We start from the raw sequence: 23,215 nt of genomic DNA, 5'->3' as shown, positions 1-23,215 counted from the left end.
CGCCTGCCCAAACTCAGACGCCAGCTGCTCAATCTCTACTAGGACCTCCCCCGGATCAACCGTAATTACCGCAATGTCATCTGCGTACGCAAAGACAGAATGTATAGTGTTATGTACAATAAATGGTTTGATTAACAGACTGATAATTTTTCAATAAAGGGATTTATAAATAAAGCAAAAAAGCAGTGGGGAGCAGGGTCATCCCTGCCTCGTTCCTCTTGTTATTTTGATCACCTCTGATTTCATCCCCATAACAACAATTCTGTGGCTTGGTGGCGTATATAGCACCTTAATAGCGGTCATGAGGCTTTTCCCAAACCCTACCCTACACATAACATCCCACAGAAAAAGCCATTCTACTCGATCAAACGCTTTTTCAGCGTCTAGCAGAATTAGTCCCAATTACCGTTTTTCCACTTGAGCTATATCAAAAAGAGTAATAACTTTATTTATGTGTGTGAAAGTTCCTCTATTAGGAATAAAACCATGTTGATTTATCAAAACTAATGATATGATAACTTTTGAAATACGGTTAGCTAAGATTTTGGAGTAAATTTTGCTATCGCAGTTAAGTAGAGAAATCGGACAATATGATCCTGGTAGCTCAGAGGGTTTGCCCTTCTTATTAAATACAATAATAGTGGCCTCATCCCATGATTTTGGTGCTCCACCAAGCTGCGCTACTCTAAAAGTTTCTAACATAGCATGCTTTAATTGAGCAAAAAAAAGTTTATACACTTCCCCAGGTATAAAATCTGGACCGGCAGCCTTCCCATTTGCTAAACTTTTGACAGCATTTGCCAATTCTTCCATAGTGAAAGGGCTATCTAACCACTCCTTATCACTAGTGTCTAATTGATTAAAACTATCCTCCTGTAATATTACGTCTGCTACCACAGTATTTTGTGTGGTGTATAACTCAGAATAAAATTTATGAAAAATAGCCATTATTTGCTCTGAATCCTGACATAATTTCCCATTAGAGTCTACTAATCCTAATATCCTTCTTGACGCCTCCTTCATACGTAATCTTAGCGCAAGGGATCTCACTGTTGCTTCCCCAAACTCATGACACTCTTTCTTATATACCAAGTATTTCCTTGCTATCTCAGTATTCCAGACCCCAGAGATTTAAGATCGACAGCGCGCCGCTATATCCTCAAGGTTTGAGATATTCACTTGATTTGCTGTTTGTTGATGGTGGTGGGGTAAAAAAGGGAAACAAAACGCGGGCAGAGCTACAGAGAAGAGGATTGAAATGGATAAATCTTGCAAAAGTTTCTTAAACCTTCCTTTTTTTTTTAAAATATTTTTATTGAGTTTCCCCCCCCACATTTTTCCAAGAAAACCAATGCATTTTTACAGTACAGATATTACATACACGTAAAGTTCAACATTCAAGAAAATGAAAAATGATAAAAAGAAACGGGAAACAAAAGAAAATAACCTGAAGATACAGTTTTTTACCCCTATTTTCCCCTATTCTTCCATTGCTCAATGGGGAACCAAATCCTACCCCCCAGTACCCTTGCCCTTCTACCTTTCCTCTCATAGATGGCTTTCTCCAAATTATACGTGGAAAGGAGCCTTGCTATCCATGACTGAAATGTTTGTGCTGTCTTATCAAGCCAGGCCCTTGCGATAATAATCCTAAAGACTGCCGTAAGCATAAACATAAATTCTGGATATACTCTATTATCCCCTATACTCACCCCTAGCATTATCAATTCATCCGTTAACTTTGTCTTCAACCCCAGAGATCCCTCCAGGAATTTTTTGATCGCCAGTTTTAGTGTATAGAGTTGTGGGCACTGTGCAAACATATGTGTAATATTCGCACTGCTTGAGTTACACCGTGGGCAAGTTATTCCAGTGCTACCACCCCACTGAGCAATTCTAGCAGGTGTATGGTACAAAGAGTACACTGTCTTATAGTGTTGGGTCTGTAGCATTGCCGAGCATAACACCGACCGGCCTAGATCTAATGAGGCTTGTAGTCCTTTGGGGTGCGCGCCGACTTGTTCCACCCACTTGTTGGCATGTTTCTCTCTATCATCTGCTTTTAGTGCATAGATCTCTGCGTACAGTTGCCTAATCGTACCACATGTACTGCGCCCCAGATAGTCCATTATCCTACAGTGAGCCATCCCTGCTGTCCCACCCTGTTTCTTGTAAAAATAGCTCCTCAGCTGTAGATATTTAAAGAAGTTGCTGCCTGGTATTTTGAATTTGTTTTGAATATCCTGAAACAGTAGGAACACCCATTTACATCCAACAAATCCCCTAGTCTCTTAATCCCGTTGCCCTCCCATTCTTTAATAACTACATCCCTAAAAATCTCTGCAGGAAAATCAATATTTGTATAAAGCCTCAAATTTCTAGTATACCTCCCAATACCTAGTTTTTTCCCAACGGCCTTCCAGACTTTATATATAGCACTTAGTGTCTTGAACCTAGTGTGTATAAAGTAGGCATAATCCACTGTATTTACTAAGGCATTCTCTGCCTCCTTGCCCAGAACCGCTTCATAAACGTTCCTGCTGCCCAATCTCTCTCCATGCTGACCACTGCCTCCTAATAACCCTTGTGAGTATTGGAGAGCTACTGCCCAATAATACAGTCTAAAATCAGGTGCCCCCCAACCCCCCATCTCCCTCGGTAGTGTCAAAAATTGGTATGCTCTGCGTGTCTTCCCCTGTGCCCATATTAGCCTGTTCACTGTTGCTTCTATTCTATTAAACCATGTGCCATCAAAGTATAAGGGAATCGCTCTGAAAATATATAACATTTTTGGAAAATTAACCATTTTAATCATATTGATACGCACCATTAATGTCAAATGTAGATTAATAATTCTCTCCAAATTTCTTTTAACCTTCCCCAGCAGTGGCTCCATATTAATCTCTATTAATCTGTCCAGATCCGCTGACACCCTAATCCCCAAATACATTGCTTCCGAAACTACCCTCGTATCCTGGAATATTGTAAACCTATTCTGCACTACCTGTGTCTTGCCTCTATTTATAAGGTATCCTGAGATCACCCCGAAATTCCTTGCCTCCTACTCTATTTCGTTCAGTGCCCCCCCCCCGGTTCCGGTGTTGTAATGGCTACATCGTCCGCATAAGCGAATAATTTATATTCCTGCTCATGCAGCCTAACTGGGGGAATCCTATAGTTATCGGTAAGCCTTCTTAACAGTGGGTCCAGATATATGGCAAACAGCAGAGGCGAAGCTGGGCAACCCTGCCCAGTCCCCCGCCTAATCTGTACTGCCTTCGTATAGAATTTATTAATTCTTATTCTGGCCGACGGGTATTTATATAGTGCCTGTATTGCTTTTATATATCTGTTGCCTATTCCAGCCCATTCCATGGCTTTCCACAAGTAGTCCCAGGAGACCCTGTCGAAGGCCTTCTCGGCATCCAGAAAAATAGCCGCGACAGGGTCTCCTGCAACCTCAGCTGCGTCTAGGATGGTAATCATCTGCCTTGTATGTTGGGTAGTCCCTTTACCTGGAATAAAACCATGCTGTGCCGGGGACACCAACCCCTCGATAACCTTGCTCAGCCTTATTGCCAAGGATTTAGAAAATATTTTTGCATCTGCGTTCAGCAGTGTTATCGGCCTGTATGAACCTGGGTCTGTTGGAGGTTTATCCTTTTTTAATATCACAATTATATCCGCCCCGGACCAGGATTGTGGGACTATCCTGCCCCCCTGTGCCAAGCAGCAAATTGCCCACATGTCCGTTCCTAATACATCCCAGAAAGTCCTATAGAATTCTGCCGGAATTTGGTCTTGACCTGTCCCCTTCCCAGAGGAGAGGCTGAATGTCGCCTCCCTTACCTCCTGAATCGTTAACTGCCGGTCTAGCTTTTCCCTCTCGTCCATGCTTAGCCCTACCTGTGGTACCTGCGCCAAGTAATCTGTGATCCCTATTTCTACGTTATTTAAGTCCTGTTCATATAGTTTTTCGTAGTACCTCCTGAACACTTCTTGTACCTCCTCCACCTTGTTGACTATGGTCCCTGTACTATCCTTGATTTCTTTTATTTCGCCTGCTGCTAATGTTTGCCTGGTCCTAATTGCCAATAAATGACCCACCCTCTCATTGAACTCATAGCATTTTTCTTTTTTTTGCTAGGAATCTCCAGATCCAACAGGATCTGTTCAATAGATTCTTTCCTAATTATCGCCGCCACTAGGCCCTCCTCCAATTCTACCAACCTTCTAATCCTTTCTTCCATCCTCTCTTTCTCCTTCTTGCTGCTTGCTGCATTTGCCTGCCGCTTTGTGCAGGCAAATGCAGGGGGTACCATAGGTACCCCCCATATACACCCCCCACCCCCCCTTCACCCCTGGGGGCCCGCAACGGGCCCCCAAACAAAAATCCGTATGCCTTTGTACGGCGGAAATGCCGCCATGTAAAGGCATGTTCCTCCAGACATCCTAATATGGCTGGCGGTGTCTGATAGACACCGCCAGCCTTGTTAGTGCTTTTCTGCCGCGGACGGGAGGCGACCGCGGCGGGAAACCTGCGGACTGAAAACGATCCCCCAGCCATCCTAATCTGGCTTTTTTAGTTCGCTGCGGATTTCCCGCATCCTCCGGGCCGGTGGTGGATTCCGCCGGCCCGGAGGATGCACGAAATCCGCAATCCTAATCTGCCCCATAGTTTGAATGGATGGATGCCTGGATCATGGTACTATCTGACTCTTAGAAAGCATATGTATATCTAGAGAGAGTAGACAGTCACTGAATGAACTAAGTGTTACTTTGAAGAGCATGTAACACTGCACCCGCACGTCTGTCCCGAGGTAGGAAAGGCAAGGGAAAGAAGTTGTAATTTTGTCCGAATACTATCATGAATAGTAGCAGTAGTTTGTATTGCAAGCACAGCATATTTCCGGCTATTACGATGGCCACTCACTACCTCTGTTAATAAGTTTAGTTGAACTCGGTCATTCATGTGTGGATGTATCACTGTTCACTCAATAAAAAGCAAAGCACCTAAAGTCATCCCATATGTAAGCAAATACATACCATGTGCAGTGATAGATAATCAGATTATTTATCTTCTTCATTTTCCTTTCCTAGTATTCATTGGCACTGTAGGGTAAAGTTAAATTAATTAAGCAGTAGCCCTTGTAACAGAGTATTCTCAGTGCCACCCGTAATAGAAAAGTAAGAGCATCACCACCTGCATGTACTGGACTGGTACAGTAACGCAAGTCTGTCTCACTCATCATGGCGGGCGTCTGTTTTTCTTGGGTGCAAGTTGACTGCGCTGGCATTATGCCGGCTTGCAGAAGTTAACGTACCAATTTTGCTAAACAAGAGAGAAGTATAAGAATAAGACTGATGTACTGTCATCTCTAATGGAGTGAGCCAATAGTGCTCGTAGAATTGATTCCTTAATCTCCCACTAATGTTAGAGCAAGGGTGAAGAAGTGAAAGGTTAGATAGATACTGGCCACAATAGTTATGTACTGCACTTGCAAGTTGCTAGTTCTACTGTAACACAACTTTCTGCTGAATTATTTTGTGTTAATCTTAAAGAGCATTGGTTACAGACTATGTCTTTCTTTCTTCATATAGATGTTCTTTCCAAACCAACCCGGAAGGAGCTGGCTAGACGGGCCCAGCAACGGAGGCTGGAGGCCACTGTCGCTGAATATCGGCGGCTGGTGGCCCAGGAGGAGGGAAACACGCAGTCTACAACAACATCTACCAGCACAGCTGCATCCTCCTCCACGCTCCCTGGGTCACCCAGTCAGCGCAGCAGGTCTCCAGCGGTACGGAGCCGGGGTACCACAGCCACTTGCCACCGCCGACCAGCAAAGAAATCAGCTGCCCCCCACAGCAGTTGCAAAAAACGGATGCACCGCCTTTCCCTGAGGGTTTCCTACCTCTAGCAGGAGTTGCTCAACACGAAAACCCTGCTCAAGATCCTCAGCAAGGAGCATTCCGACCTGGCCCGGAAAGTCAACAGCAGCAGCCAGCAGTAGGAGGAAACTGTCCCTTGCCCCTTTTTTAAAGACTTCTGGGGGGTGGGAAGTGGGAGTTGGGTTTTTAGGACTTTTCACGGACATTCGTTGGGGTTAGGGAGTGGGGGTGGGTGGGTCTTGCGGGAGATTATTTTTGTCAGGGATATAAATATACTTTAAACTTTATCTTAGCATACGTGTTTTTTTTACTGCTTTTGAGGCTGGTGGGTGGGGGTTTAACAATAACTTTGTTTTTGTGAAACTTAAGTAGCATCTTGATTCAAGTTGTGTAAGTATTTTCCCAAATGTTTTCAAAACTAAGTGCCTCTCACAGAGTAAGTGAATTCAATAGTCCTAGGACTTCATTAGTACTAGCGTCATTCTCTTGTCTCTCCTAATACTCCATTATACTTCCTCCCCGCAAAACGCTTATCCTACCTGTAATTTGTGTTTGGAAATAGGGCTAGGCACAGGGCTGGCTGCACGACAAATGGCGATTAAGGTTGGCAATTCTGGGCGGATGAAATGTCATCATTGCGTTGGTACTAGAGGTGTTACACAGTGGCAGTTGCAGCATCTGAAAAAAAAGAAAATGAAATCTTGTTTATCCTTACCGTAGCATTAGAACGGTACGATAGAGAATATAGCAGGTGACAGTACACTAGAACAGTGCCACAATGTAGCCTAACAAATGGTAAAGTATTGAAAGTATAACTAGTACTTGCGTTGAATTTCTTTGACATTGGCTACTACTACAAGAAATAGTACCGAAGGTGAAGGACTCAGCAGCGTAATAATTTGCCACGTCTAGGAGGAGGATGTTCTTGATGACCAATGAAGTTGATGGCACACATGGCAATCTGCTTTCATTTGCCAATAGTGACTGAGTGTCAAGCTGAGTAAGAATAGAATATATCCTCGGATTCCTTCACCAGCCTGTTGCTATGACCTTATCCTCCCCAGCAAGTGTATGGAATTATTGCTGTCATTTATTCACACATCAATCAAAACCACGCATCCCGGGGGAAGAGGGTTAGGGTTTGGAAAATGGATGGGAATGGGGGATTTTGGGAAAGTTTTTTTGAGAGAAGAAAAAAAAAGCACAGCATGGTCAAACAATAATTGAAGATAAAGAAATCTTTGGGTACAAAGCTAACCATAAATCTTTTAAGTGACATAAAGGAAGTGCATGCACTACTGCATGCATGGTTACTGAAAAGTAAGTAGTACTTTCGACAACCATGAATTAAAGAATGCAACAGTACAGGGCTGCAGCATTTTCACTTGCCTATCTCTGCACTCAGAGAACACTTCTTACATTAAATTAGGTTTAAAAAATAGCAGAAGTAAAACCTATAGAATGGCTGTAGGGATGAATTTAGAAGCAGAGATCAAAGAAATGCAGAGTCACACTCATAGAAGTTTACAGCAATAACATTACTTAAAAGATAATTAGAAAAGAACGGATACTGTATCTATATGTTGTTGTAGTTGTCCTGTTGAATTTGGTAAGTTGCATGCATCAAACCATTCCTCTTATTAGCGGGACTCCTCCTTTCCAGCTGATGCTCCGTCCATCAATGTTGGTGACCAGAAGACACCCTGTCCACTGCCTGCCTGGCAGGTGCTGAATTGCGGCTCTCTAATGTCAAGCCTGACCTCATCCTTTTTTTCCCATTGCACAGACTGAAACCCGGCCAGTAACTATTGATGGAAAAACAGGAAGTGATATTAGAACACCACTGACAAATAAATATAAGGTATGTACGCTGTGTAGTGCAAAAAGTCACACTTTGAGTTTCCTAATAGACAGTACAATATTTTTGAAAGTGCGTACTCTGTCTGAGTCTCCTTTTGAAGGATAAATAAGTATGGGCAAATTAATTTAGCGGATCTTTCCCCTCAAGCTAGGTGTACTGTAAACTGTGTCTTAGAACAAAATTAGACCTTCCCAGCAGTGCTCCCAGACCCTTACTAAAGCCAGTCGCAAAAATGTAGAAGACCCCCAATCAGATCTCAAAAAACAAGGCCTAGTAGAAAACTGGTGACAAAACGTACTTTGAAAGTAATAGTAGGCCCAAATCCCCCCTTACCCACCGTGGATTGTATTCAAACCACTTGCAAGCAAGCAAAAGTATCCATACCCAGCATCGCTCCAAGACTCGCAAACTCCCCCACAAACAGCCCCCGCCCTAACACATGCAATACAAATACTGCTAACCCTAACGAGCCCTAAGTTAAGAACAGTGGCAAACGCTTTCTTTAACTATGCCAAATCCCCTCTTTCCCACCATGAATTTTCTTCAAATCACTTGCAACCAAAACACACATTCAGACGAGTGCTCTAAGACCCCAGAACTCAGTTGAAAAAATCTAGAACACCCCGAAACACATGCAATCCTGCTGCTAGTGCTAACCCTAACGAACCCTAAGTTACAAAAAGTGCCAAAAGGCTTTTCCGCATGGATTTTCTCCAAACCACTTTTATCCGGTATTAGACCTTCCCAGCAATGCCTCAAGACCTGCCAACCCACCCGCAAAAAAGCACAACACCCCCAAACAGCCAAAAGGCAAAAATGGAAAATCTCATACTTACAATATTTTTCGGCCTTCTTTCAATTCTGTCCAAACGCGTTGTGCAGCTAGGCCATAACTCCCGCTTTCCACCATGGATTTCCTGAAAAGCGAATGCAATCAAAATTAGACTGTGCCAGCAGGGCTCCCAGACCCCAAAACCCACCCACAAACACCCGGAACCCCCCAAGAGAGCACCTCAAAGACAAGCAAGTCAGCAAAAACACAAAAAAAAAATGTGCCTCCGATTTGGTCAAACCACTTTTATCCGGTATTAGACCTCCCAGCAATGGCCACAGAGCCGTCAACCCAGGCAAAAACAAGTAAAAGACCCCCAAACAGCCAAAAAACAAAAGTACAAAAATGGGGACTTTTTCAGGGCAATTTCCAAAATCACTCCGCGCGCGCTCTGCAGCTAGGCCCTAACTCCCCTCTGCCACCATGGATTTGCTTCAAACCTCTTGCAATCAAAAGTATCCATACCCTGCAGTACTCCCAGATGCCAAAACCCACCCACAAACACCAGGAAGCCCCCAAAAAGGCCCCCAAAAAAGCTAAATTGAGCGAAATGTCAGAAAAAGCAAAAACTTTTTCCTCATGGATTTGGTCCAAACCAGTTTTATCCGGTATTAGACCTTCCCAACAATGGCCACAGAGCCGTCAACCCAGGCGAAAACAAGTAGAAGACCCCCAAACAGCCAAAAAGCAAAAGTACAAAAATGGGGACTTAGTTATTTTCAGGGCAATTTCCAAAATCACTCCGCGCGCGCTCTGCAGCTAGGCCCTAACTCCCCTTTGCCACCATGGATTTGCTTCAAACCTCTTGCAATCAAAAGTATCCATACCCAGCAGAGCTCCCAGACCCCGAAACCCACCCACAAACACCAGGAAGCCCCCCAAACAGGCCCCCGAAAATGCTAAATTGAGCGAAATGTCAGAAAAAGCTAAAACTTTTTCCTCATGGATTTGGTCCAAACCAGTTTTATCCGGTATTAGACCTTCCCAGCAATGGCCACAGAGCCGTCCACCCAGGCGAAACAAGTAGAAGACCCCCAAACAGCCAAAAAGCAAAAGAACAAAAATGGGGACTTAGTCTTTTTCAGGGCAATTTCAAAATCACTCCGCGCACGCTCTGCAGCTAGGCCCTAACTCCCCTCTGCCACCATGGATTTGCTTCAAACCTCTTGCAATCAAAAGTATCCATACCCAGCAGTGCTCCCAGACCCCGAAACCCACCCACAAACACAAGGAAGCCCCCCAAACAGGCCCCTGAAAACATGATAGTGAGCAAAAAGGCAAAAACGTTTTCAAGTCTGATTTTGTCCAAACCAGTTTTATCCGGTATTAGACCTTCCCAGCAATGCCCCAAGACCCGCCAACCTACCCGCAAAAAAGCACAACACCCCCAAACAGCCAAAAAGCAAATATGGAAAATCTCATACGTACAATATTTTTCGGCCTTCGGTCCAAACGCGCTGTGCAGCTAGGTCATGACTCCACTTTTCCACCATGGATGTCCTAGAAAACCAATGCAATCAACATTAGACTGTGCCAGCAGTGCTCCCAGACCCCGAAACCCACCCACAAACACCAGAAAGCCCCCCAAACAGGCCCCCGAAAACATGATAGTAAGAAAAAAGGCAAAAACGTTTTAAAGTCTGATTTTTTCCAAACCAGTTTTATCCAGTATTAAACCTTCCCAGCAATGCCCAAAGACCCGCCAACCCACCCGCAAAAAAGCACAACACCCCCAAACAGCCAAAAAGCAAAAATGGAAAATCTCATACTTACAATATTTTTCGGCCTTCTGTCCAAACGGGCTGTGCAGCTAGGTCATGACTCCACTTTTCCACCATGGATGTCCTAGAAAACAAATGCAATCAACATTAGACTGTGCCAGCAGTGCTCCCAGACCCCAAAACCCACCCACAAACACCAGGAAGCCCCCCAAACAGGCCTCAGAAAACATGATAGTGAGCAAAAAGGCAAAAACGTTTTCAAGTCTGATTTTGTCCAAACCACTTTTATCCAGTATTAGACCTTCCCAGCAATGCCCCAAGATCCGCCAACCCACCTGCAAAAAAGCACAACACCCCCAAACAGGCAAAAAGCAAAAATGGAAAATCTCATACTTACAATATTTTTCGGCCTTCTGTCCAAACGCGCTGTGCAGCTAGGTCATGACTCCACTTTTCCACCATGGATGTCCTAGAAAACAAATGCAATCAACATTAGACTTTGCCAGCAGTGCTCCCAGACCCCGAAGCCCACCCACAAACACCAAGAAGCCCCCAAACAGGCCCCAGAAAACATGATAGTGAGCAAAAAAGCAAAAACTTTTTCAAGTCTGATTTTGTTCAAACCAATTTTATCCGGTATTAGACCTTCCCAGCAATGCCCCAAGACCCGCCAACTCACCCTCAAAGAAGTAGAACACCCCCACAAGTGCAGAGTATTTCTTCATTGGCTGTAATCCAGCCCTCTGCTTTGAGGGAAATAGGACTCTGGAGGAGGAGGATAGAGGAGCATGTTCTTGTGAACTTGTGAACCTGAGGAATGCAGACTGCGGCACCTTCAAATCAATAAGCAAATAAGTTAAGACAGGTCTGCTGATGAGCTTGTTTTTGTGATTAGGTGATTAAAGTTTTTATTTATATTAACTCTGCAAAACAAAGAAAGACAGACACACAGGAATAAAAGTGAATGACGAAAAAGAAAGTTATTGATTCATTGGCTCATTTTCAGGGCTCAGTGTCAGGGAATAAGAGTTCATCCTCATACTCTGCGAATTCAGGCGGGAGTAGGTCACCTAACAGAGAAGAAATTCCCTCATCTAAGTTGCTGTCCTCCTCGTCTTCTTCCGGCGTGTATTCTCGTACTTTGTAATCTGGTGGTATGAGGTGCTTATTCATCTTGATCATTGTTAACCTCTCCACATTTTTGGGCGAGAGGCGGGTCCTTTTGCAAGTTACAATGCCACCAGCAGCACTGAAAACACGTTCAGAAGACACACTTGTGAGTGGGCAAGACAAGTAGTTTATAGCCAGGTTGGAGATCTCTGGCCACAATTCTTTTTTCCCATGCCAATACGCCAATGGGTCATCATGAACATAGACCTCTGTTGAGTCATTCAGATAGTCCTGCACCATTGACTCAAGGTTCTCCACGGTTCCTCCACTTTGCTTACTTTTTGCTGGGACCTTTTGAAAAGCAAACCCAAGCTGAGATAGCCAATCCTCTTCTTCACCCAATGTTACTGTTGTGTCTGGTACAGATGATCCGGTTGCAGGTGTCTTTAACGGCTGAGAGGTCACTTCTGCCACAGCCACAGGTGCAGAAGTGGATTCTTTTTACTGGGGATGGCCTGCTGATGATGATGTACTGCCTTTTCCTTCAATTTTCTGCTGTTCTATTTCAAACCTCATGGCTGACACAGCTAGCCAATGTTTGTACATTAAAACTTGTGCGTCAACAAAAGCAAAGAATGCTCTGCCTGCCAGTGCGTTTTTGTAGCGTGGATCCAGAATAGTAGCACAAATGTAATGCTGTTATGAGAGGATCATTTGAAGACGTTCATCGCAAAGTAGGCGCTGCAATAATTTCTCCACCAAAAAAAAAGCTTCTTGCTTTTCTTCATCTTTTTCAAACATAGAAGACACCGCCTTCAGTTGGTGCTCTAGCATGCGCAACAATGGGATAGCTTTTCCCAAACTACAGTCCTCCCTGCTGACTGCACGCGTGAAGACCTCAAAAGGACAAAGCATGTCTGTCAGGCTTTTAACTAGCTCCCATTGCGCCTCATCTAGCCTCAGGTCCTTCAGAGCTGTACCCAGTGTTAAGAAATACTGATCAAGTACCGTAAACGGCTCCTACAGACGCTCAAGCATGTACAAGGTTGAGTTCCAACGTTTTGGCACCTCCTGGATGAGTGCTTTCACTGGCATTCGACGTTCATGTAGCAGGCCCCTCAGATGCTTCCGGGCCTTAAAAGAATGGCTGAAATGGTTGCACATTCTTCGGCAGGTGGTCACTAACTCGCACACTGGACTTTCTTCGCTCAAGAATTTTTTAACAACCAGGTTTATACAGTGCGCCAAACACGGCACTCTTAAATATTTACCCAGATCCATGGCCTTAACTACATTGGTGCCATTATCCGTGGAAACATAACCAATATTGCATTTTTTTGGGGACAGCCATTGAAAGACCTTTGTGTTAAACTCCTTCAAAATGTTTTCTCCTGTATGACTTGTCTCCATGCCAAACATGGCAAGTGTTGCATGTTTCCGAGCAGCTTTAAAAACGTTGCTCGGGTCAACACCTGCGTTTAGCTTTGCTTTAGCCTCTGAAAAAGAGACTCAGTGTGCAGTGATGCACATGTAATCAGTGCCTGCGCCACTGGTCCACATGTCTGTTGTCAGATGTATAGTGTGAACAGCACTCTTCTGCAAAGCTGCCCCAATCACCTCCAGCACATTTTCATGTAGTGCTGGAACCGCAACTCTGGCAAAATAGAACCGGCTAGGAACCTTCCATTTAGGGCTGAGCATTGCCACTAATTCTAGAAAACCAACCCCTTCCACAAAAGAAAAAGGGAGAAGGTCCAGAGTTATCATTTTAGCCAGCTTAGTGTTATACAGACGCGTCAGTGGATGGTTGCGATCAAATGGTGCTTCTGAAAAAAACATGCTTCTAATGGTGGGCTGGACCATGATTTTACGGGATGATGATGATGACTTCTTCGACCCTGTTACGCTTGGTGATGATGAACTTGTTTGCATTGGTATCTCACTCTCTCCCACACTCTTAGTGTGGCTCACAGGGGGTGTGCTGCTGACAGGGGTACTGGGTGTAAGTGAAGTGTATGACGCTTCTTCCTCCTCGTCATCATCAGATGAAACATCAACGTATGCAGTTTGTTGACTTCCAATTCGGGCTTCCTTGATCTCCTTTAGGTACGCAAGCCATTGGACAGTGTGCTGTCTCTCAAGATGACCTCTCTGGCCTCCGGTACCATAGTTGGTACCAAACTTACCACGACTAACTGCAAGCTTACAAATGCTACAAATGGCGATGTTTTCCCTTTTTGGGCAAACTCTAAAGAAGTCCCAAACTGCGGACTTGAAATGTCTGTGGGGGGAGGAGGAGGCGATACTGATGGTCATGCTGCTAATGCCAGATGAAGTGGAGGATGTGTGTTGCCGAACTTTACTACATTGTGCACTTGCACCACCACTAATTGAGGTCGAGGTGGATGGAGGTCCCTTCTGGCGAGAAAGAAATATGGAAGCGGTAGGTGGTGGTGTACTAGTTAACTCCAATGATGGTGTTCCCATTGCCTCCTCCTCAACAACATCACGCTCAGCAACTTTTTGGGCTAGGGTCAAAATGCCTGTTTGCTGCATGCCCGCTGAGGCTGGAGTGGCGTGTATGATGATTGCGTCGTCGTCGTGAGAGTCTTCATCAGCAGGAGTAGTAGATGCCACTTCCTCTTCAGCACCACACTCCATAAGTACAAGAGTTTCGGGGACCTTTCTTTTACGCTTAGCTACCTTTGTCAGATCATGGTGTGCCTCACTCTCAGACGGCAGTGGTGGTTCCCAAGTTTGATCCATATCATCAGAAGGAAGGGGGCTTGAAGAAGATGTAGACACCATCCTTGATCTTTTCCTTGCTAGGGATGTGGAAGACAATGAATGATCAGGAGGAGTGGCTTCCTTAAATGAAACCTTGGCTTGAATGTCGATTTCCTGATGTGCCCCTACTTCGGGAGGAACAACTATTATGGGCACTTGTGCCCTTCCATGCACCTCTGCTTGCGTATCTCCTTGCGCTGCCTCTCCTTCCACATGTACTTGGGCTTGTACTTGCACATGTGGTTGTTGTTGCGGCTGTGGTTGTTGAACACTCGTCAGATGAGTTACAACAACCTGTGTTGATTGAGGGACATTGCTGCTACGTTCTTGCGATGAGCCAACATCACTGGTCGATGGTGATTGAACAACTAGACTGGCTGCCTCTGCAGCACTCAAGGGCTTGGACTTAAGTTGGCGTGGTGGTGGTGGCACTGAGCCCAATGGAGTGGGGGTGCTGCTACCAGCTTGGTCCCCAGCAGAGCCCGCTGCTGCTGCAGGCGTACTGTTTTTTTTATTCCCAAAAAATGTGGCGGGTGGCACTCCAGTCTCCTTGGTAACTTGCTTCTTCTGCTCCTTACTGCCAACTTTCTTGCTAGAGGAGCTATGAGGAACTTTTTTTGGGGCCATCTTCTTCAGAGGTCAGAACAGCAGGCCGCAGTTGCACGAGTTGCAGAGTTGTCTGTGGCCAGACGTGACGTCGCGTGACGTTATGCTGCACACACACACGGCTGCAGGACTTCTTCCTGGCACTGGTTGTTCTCTTGAGTCTTTTGCTCCTAAAAGCAATGGAAGACAGAGGAACATCAGTTATACACCCCAAAAAGTCGAAAAACACATAAAAATCAGCACAATCCCATGCCATCCATGCTCTCAATGATGTTTAAATTCAAGACACCCCACAGAAAGACTAGGCCCATGCACCACTCACTACCCCTGGGCATAAAGGATGAAAGCTAGGCAAAATGGGTGCAGGCCTGAGAACACTGCCTGCCTTCAAAATGGCCCCTTGAACCCAGCACATGTCCAGGGCCTGTCTGTACCAGCACTCAAAATGGCCCCCACCCACATGGCCAGTCCCCGACAGCAGCCAAAAAAAAAAAAAAACACACAAAAATCAGCACAATCCCATGCCATCCATGCCCTCCATGATTTTTACATTAAAGAGACGCCACAGAAAGACTCAGTCCATGCACCACTCACTACCCCTGGGCAAAAAGCCCCAACAACAGCTCAAAAATCGAAAAATTCCAAAATTGTAGTTGCAGCAACTGTATTGCCCCAAACAAACTTACTTGTGAAATTTCTAATCCAAAAACGATCCAAAGAAAGTCAAAAAGGCCTCAAATCCAAATATCCAGCAGCATCCACAAAAAGTAATCCTTCCAGGTCAAGATCCAAATGAAAGTGACAAGCACATGAAGAAAGCACTGGGAGGAGCCTGCTGGACGACAGGAACAGGAAGTTGGAGACTGTGGGGCACTTCCTTCCTCCCCCTCCCCCAAAATGGACTCCTTGCAAAATAAAGTGCAGTCAACCTGAGGAGTTATTCTGATAAAAATCATCATTTTCAGAAGGTTTATGCTGCTTGCTGGTGGATTTCTTGTGCAGAATTGCAAATTTTGTAATTTCGCGAGTGCGAGATTGTTGCTGCCCGCCGCATCTACATGTTCGCAATTGCGAACTCCCGCGATACGTGATCACGGCATACTCGCGTTGACAAACTCTCGCTGTGCAAGGTGGCAAGCCGCGATGACGTAATCGCGGTCGCCAAACTCCCGCGGGATCCCGCAGCAAGATCCATAATGGCGCAGCACTCGCAAAATATCGGGAAAAACAACTCGGCAAACGCTGAATGACAGTAAGTGAACGCCGCGCGCCGCAATATTGTATCACCAAGCAAAAAAATCCGCTGCGTGCGAATTTGCGGATTTTCGGCAAATTCGCGAGAGTTCGCGGATTGCGAATTTACCGAATATCCGCAAAATCCGCAAGCGGAACGGATTTCCCACCCATGCTTAGTTTAGAGGCTTCTTTGGTTATCCGTAATTCTTCTAAATGTGTAGGGGACAGCACCTGTAGTGCCTTCCTTGATAATGACCGAAAAGAGGTTAGTATCAGATAGTGCTTTTCCAATCCTTGGGCATAAAAGAAACTTTTTATATAAGAGAACCAGCCAATTTTATGTGAGTGGTCCAAAACCATACAGTCTGAAATGATTCGCTGGTGAATTCCTTTTTGTCTGTCGACCAAATTCGATGTCAAAGGAGGAGTGGTTGTATTTTGGCTAAATCCGATAAATAAGAGATCCCCAGTTCCATGTGACATGAGAAAGTAGATACACTCTTTGGTACAGCTAGAAGGAATCTCAAAAAGGTGTTCTCAGCCACTTGTAAGTTGTTGGTATTTGCATACCCCCACACTCCGGCCCCATATAGCGCTACTGATTGGCATTTAGCTCTATATATCTTTAAACGCTCTACCGGCGGCCTCTTTCCCAATTTTTTTGAAAACTTTACGAGGGCCACAGTGGCTCTCATAAGATGGAATTGTCTGGACTCGATTGCTGATTTCCATTTAAGTGTATGGTCGATAATAATTCCCAAGTATGGGTATTGTGCTGTGATTGCCAACTTCTCCTTGTTTAAATGTATGTCCTTTTTATCCCTGGTCCTGCTGTCATAACAAAGGTTTTTTTGATATTTATGCGTAAATCCACCTTCCCCAATAAATTGGGAATATCTATTTAGCGCCTTCTGGAGTTCTAGGGGGGTGTGGGCCAGTATCACTGCGTCGTCCGCATAGAGTAAAGCTGGAATCCGATGTTTTTTTATTAATGGAAGATCCTGGCTCCCCTTCAACATGGCCCTCTCCAGACCATTGGTATAAAGCTTGAAGAGGAAGGGAGCCAGGACACAACCTTGTCGGACTCCTCTCTCTACTCCAAACAGCGTGGATAACTCGCCCTTTACCCCGAATCCCACCCTAGCTGAGGCACTGGAAAATAATTTGCGCAGAAAATTTACCAATGGTAGATCTACCCCCATATCTAGTAATACTGACCAAAGTTTGGCATGGCAAACGCAGTCGAATGCTGTGGACAGATCAACGTATACCATATACATACTGCCCACATTCGCACATACGTACTTGCCTAATAGCATTGTCAGGTTTAGGGTCTGTTCAACTATCCCTAGACCCTCATGAAACCCGAATTGGAGGTCCGAGAGGATCCCGCTATTGTCCGCCCACTGCTGGAGGCGCTCAAGGATAACTCTGCCCGCCACTTTGCCCAAGAAGTCCAGCAGTGAGATCAGGCGGTAGCAGGATACCTCCTGACGTTCCCCCTTTTTAAAAATAGGGTCCATAATTGATTTGCACCATGAATCCAGTAGACCCACCTCACAAGCTGCCTTAAGTACCCTAGTCAGAATTGGGGCCCAAAGGTCTAAATTTGATTTGAATAGATCTAATGGAACCCCATCAGGGCCAGGGGCCTTGCCGTTTTTGCTGGCATTTAAGGCCTGAAGTAGCTCATCAATAGTCATTTCTAATGTAACTGGATAGGAGAGCGCAGGTTTTGCAGGAGTTTTGTCTTCTTGCCCACCCGTGTTAACTGGACCTTTCTCAAAGATCCTTGAAAAGTGTGCCACTCAGACCGATTCGTCAATAGCCATATCAATAGCATGCGAATCTTTGTGATCGAATAGGAATGGGGATTTGATCATGGCCCAAAAGACTGAACTATTTTTATGGATGCAACTTTTATGTAATTGGTCCCATAAAGCATGTTTTAAATCGGATTTCCTGTCCTTTTAAGCTATGTTATACTCCCTCCTAAGAGTTGCTATTTCTTGGGCCACCCTGTTAGATTTTTGCAGGGCTATTTTTAATTTGGAACGCGCTGCTGTGCATCTATGATTGAACCACCCTGCTTTGTTCAATTGGGTATTTTTTTACTTTACAAAAAGTGCCTCGTTTAATCCTTTTAGGACCACCCTAAAATTGCTTAATACTTCCTCGTCTAATGTGGACAGATCTAGACATTTAAGAATAGGAAGATAGGCTGTATTTTTGACTCTCCTTGTGATTTCTGGCGGATCGACTTTTTCCTATTTTATGGAGAATCCGCTTGATCTGTCCAGGTGTAGGGTGTTTTGTCACAATCAACTGGCTATACTTTACGTACTATGCTGATAAAGTGGTAGAAATGTTAAACTAAGAGCACAATGATCACTTAGTAGACTAATCAGTGTTGCAAAATTAGTGGTACAAAAGGGGGCCATGTCTTCCCTGGACCGGAAACAAGCTTCCGAGGTCTTCAGCCCGGCTTGCTTGAATCCAGTGGCAAAGTGAGCAAGGGACTCACGTCTGAGCATAGGCAGTTCGGGCTGGACTGTTCCCATGAGGCACAGGGTCAGACTGATTTGCATATAGTCATGTCTGAACTGGGGTGGCAGAGTGGGCTAAAGAACGGTGATGGATTAAACCCAGAACTTTTGACTGGGTGTGAGTGTTTGATTGATTCAGATGCTGCGTCCATCACCACCCCCTTTTGTACCGCAAAATTAGTGGCACGATTACCCACGGTGTTAGATATCAGAATAAAATCTATGGTGGTCTGCCTTCCCCTCCCGAGAAATGTTGGATCCAGCAACTGACTTGAGGCGTTCTTTTCGTTAGCGATTACGAAATCCAAATCAAAAAGATTTTCATTTAGGCAGTTTCCAATACTTGAGTGGGAAAAATGGACCATAGGTTCTTCATTTTCGTCTGTTATCCCGCACGAATTCCGGTTACTGTGTTGGCATGGATGTTGATTGAAATCACCCCCCCCCCCCAATGATGGTAGCTCCTTCAACAGACCCCCTTGTCAAGAGAGATAATTTGAGGCGCAACATGCGCAAAACTTTCAACAGTTCTCCATCTGGTAAGTTGTTATAAAAATTTACCAAGTGAACGGTATCCTCTCTGTTGAAACGAAGACTAAGTATCTGAAAATTCACTTCCAGTTCTACAAGGGTTATTTCCACCCCCCTATTGAATTCAAGATGAATATACTTGAACCACCTTTTGCTCTGCCAGATGCTACAGGTAATGCAGGGGAGAAATAGGTACTAGAACTGTTACTGATACTGGTACTGATGTCTGTTATTGTTATTGTTTTTGATTTGCAGGTGATCTTTGCAGGCAGTCTTCATGGGTGAATAATGAAAGGTGGTGGGAGGGCTGGGGTGGGCTAGAGGTGCTAGCTGGGCGCTTTGACTGAATTGCCGGCTGCACTTGTTCTAGACAGACCGCCTCAGCAAGGGTACACACTGGTCAACCGTCAACCATCAACCGGACTCGCCTAGGGTGACCAACCGTCGGTAAATTTCACGGACCGTCCGTCATTTTAGTATGATGTCTTGAAGGCGTCCGTAATTTGGGGATCCCTAATTACGGACGTCTTACAGACATCATACTAAAATCGAAATAGGACATTTCAGTAAGGAATGCTGTTTCCCATGCGAGAGGCCCAGTGAGTTTAAAAGGTTTCAATCAGGCCTCTCGCTCTTATCTTTTAATCTGTAGAGGTTGCTGCTTGCAGCCGCCCCTCCCTGACCTTGCACCAACTGAGGACTTGCCTATTGTCATTCTGAGACTGCAGCTGATTAACACTTTAGATTTACAATGGGACCAATTGTAGTGACAGCATGTGGTGTGCCTTCTGCATGGGACTAGTGCAAAGCATTCTGCTTTTGTCTTGGTGCCATGCTGGAGAAAATAAAAATACAATAACTAACAGCATTTTCACTGTACATTTAAAAGACAGATTTCAACATACAAATAATCATGCTCATCGAGGAGTCAGACATGGAGGAGGAGGGAAGCGAAGGGGGAGAGGGGGGCAGGGGGCGGAGAGAGAGAACTGGATTGGGGGTCGTGGTCAGGGGAGGGGGCAAGCATGGTGGGTCCGAGTAGGTCCCCGTCGCTGGAGAGGGCACAGGGAGGGGCAGGGGTGGGGGGTGCAGCAAAGGATGGTGAACTGGGGCCTGGGTGTGGTGGGGGGAGGTGGACGGGACGGGGGAAGGGGGGAGGCAGAGAGGGCGGTGGGGGCTGGATGGGGGAGGCGGGCCGGGTGGGGGGTACGAGAGGTGGGGAGGGGGAGTGGGACCACAGTGGGTGGCATGGGGAGGGGATGGGGTGGGGGTCAGGGGGAGCAGGTGGGGGTTTGGGGCACCTGGCGTGGAGGGGGGGCCACTCAGAGGGGTGGGGACGGGGTGCGCTGAGGGGTTGAGGCGAGGGCAGCTTTTGGGGACGGGATGGGGGGCCTTTTCACCCCGGCATGCTTGACTCCACCTTTTTTCTTTGGCAGGACAGGTTGGCGAGGCGCTCGGGTGAGCAGCATGCGGCTCCGCTCTACTGAGGGGATGGGCCGGCTTTGCCTTGTACGGGTGGTCGCGCTCCAATGTGGGACATGCCATGGGACAGCATGGGGCGGCGACAGGCAGTGTCGCCACCAGCCCACCCCCGAAGGGTCGTGACGGCCGCCGGGGGAGGATGGTGCCTGCGGTTCCAGTCAATGCTTGGTGCGAATGCGGCAGTGGAAGAGAGAGAGTGGACCTGGTGGATTTGATGCGGGTGTGCAGGGAAAAGGCGAGGTTGAGCCGGCTGGAGTCCATGGAGGACGACCGGGGAATGGGGGATGTTGGAGCGGGGGAGTCTGAGGAGGTGCGGGAGATAAGGGAGGGGGAGGGGGGATCAAGTGATCTTGTTGGCAGTGTGTTACAGGTACGGCCACAGCAGGACGCGCCCAGAGTGACGGCCCCCTCAGCTCCACTGATTAGGCAGCGGGATCCAGTGTGGACGCCAACCTTGACGCCAGGTAAGGTTGGAGGCGGAGTGGGGAGTGGTGCGAGCAAGCGGTGCTGTGTGCAGGTGTCGGTGGGGACGGATGCTGGAGGGGATGAAGGGGGGCGTTTGGTGAAGGGCTGTTACGTGAAGGACACTGGGGTGGGCATGGACGGCGTGTGCTGCATCGGCTGGGCGGCGGCATCGGGGAGCGCAGGGACAGGCGCGGGCGACAACACAGGTACGGGGGATGCGAAGGCGGGGCCAGGCATGGCCAGAGGGAAGGAGAGTTGTGTGGTGCCAGTGCCCAAGTTTCCGTACATGGGGGTGACCAAGCCTCAAGGGGCGCACCTGTTGGCAGGGACGAAGGAGAAGATCTGGAAGGGGTAGTATATCAATATCTTGAAGTTGTTGCATAGGGAGTTGACTTCGAAGGAGGGGTTCAAGGAGGAGGAGCAGGAGTTGGCGCCGCACCCCAAGGTTCCTTTGATGATTGACAACTGGTCAGATGCCTTCCCCATAAACACCAGCGTATATTGTGAGAGGTTTCCGGATCGGTCCATTGCGCTTTTTAAGTACATGGACGTTGTGCGGAGGGCACAGGTGATGAGTGGTGGGTACGCCTGGTACCACTACAACAAGGAATTCCGGGCGCGTATGGTGTCCTATCTGGTGGCGAAATGGGGGGGCTAGATTGGGATCTGTACCAGCGAACGATGGGCGGGGCAAAGTTTGGGCATACGGTGTATACAGCCAGCAGTCTGCTGCTCGTGCTGGCCCCCTTTTTGGCTCGCCCCACCTAAAGTGAGGTTGGGCAGGGTGAGTCCACTGGGCAGAACCCAGTTGGGGCCTGCTGGGATTTCAATAAAGGGGCGTGTGACCGCCAAACGTGCAGTTTCCGGCACCAGTGCTCCAAATGCAGACGGCGGCACCCAGTGGTACGCTGCTGGGCAGTCGTCAGGCCGCTGGGACAACAGCCCACGCAGGGAGGAATGCAGAGCAGAGGTTCCCAGGGTGGGGGGAGGGGGGCAGACTGGGGGGGTCAGGGACTATGCAAAAAGGCTTGTACGCCGGTTAGACTGGCGCGGATGGAACCCTGGCTGGCTGAGTACCCGCGGGCGGATGATGCGGCCGTGTTGTGTCAGGGTTTCTGGGAGGGTTTTCGGCTGGGCTATGAGGGCCCACGGATTGCACGCTTGGCGGACAATCTGAAATTGGTGAATGCTCACAAGGGTATTGTGAAGCTGTTGAAGGAGGTCAAGGAAGGCCGCATGGTGGGCCCATTTGTGGAACCGCCGCTGTCGGGTTTGATTATCTCCCCGATTGGGGTGGTGCCCAAGAAGAAGCCGGGCAGTTCCGACTGATACAACACCTGTCGTGGCCGGCAGGGGGGTCAGTCAAAGATTTAATATCAGCGGAAGTGGCGTCAGTGTCTTACTCATCAGTGGACATGGCGCGGAGGCTAGTGGCGGGAGTGGGACGGGGCACAATGATGGCGAATTGTGACATTAAGTCGGCATTCCGCTTGCTCCCGGTCCACCCGGAGGACCACCAGTTACTGGGGATTCAGTTTGATGGTGGCTTTTTTCAGGACAAGGCATTGCCGATAGGGGGGTTAAGTCTCCTGCGAGTTGTTCGAGCGATTCAGTTCCTTTCTGCAGTGGGCTTTTTCGAGGCGCAAAGGCTCTGAGGCGGTGACGCACTACCTGGATGACTTCTTCCTGGTGGGGTGACCCGGTGCAACGGACTGCCAGCGGTTGCTGGACAGTTTGACGGGGAGGATGAAGGAGCTTGGGGTTCCTCTGGCACCAGAGAAGATGCACGGTCCCAGTACAGTGTTGTCCTTCCTCGGTATAGAGCTAGACTCAGCTGACATGGAAGTACACCTGCCGGAGGACAAGAGGTCGGTCATGTTGGCATTAGTGGACGACATGCTCGGCAAGCAGAAAGTGTTGGTGCGGGAGGTCCAGGTCCGCTTTGGGCATCTTAACTTCGCTTGTCACATGGTGTGGGTGGGTCGTACTTTCTGTAGGAGATTGGGCTTGGCGTTGTCGGGTTTGACCCTTCCCCATCACCACATGCGTCTGTCAGCAGGGGTGAAGGAGGACTTGCGGATTTGGCGGGCTTTCCTAGAACGGTTCAATGGTGTGCCGATGGCACCGGCGGAGGATTGGGAGTGGGACA

The sequence above is a fragment of the Lissotriton vulgaris genome, chromosome 12 (assembly GCF_964263255.1).
Source record: "Lissotriton vulgaris chromosome 12, aLisVul1.2, whole genome shotgun sequence".
NCBI lineage: Eukaryota > Metazoa > Chordata > Amphibia > Caudata > Salamandridae > Lissotriton > Lissotriton vulgaris.
Note: the sequence above shows the minus strand (reverse complement) of the source record.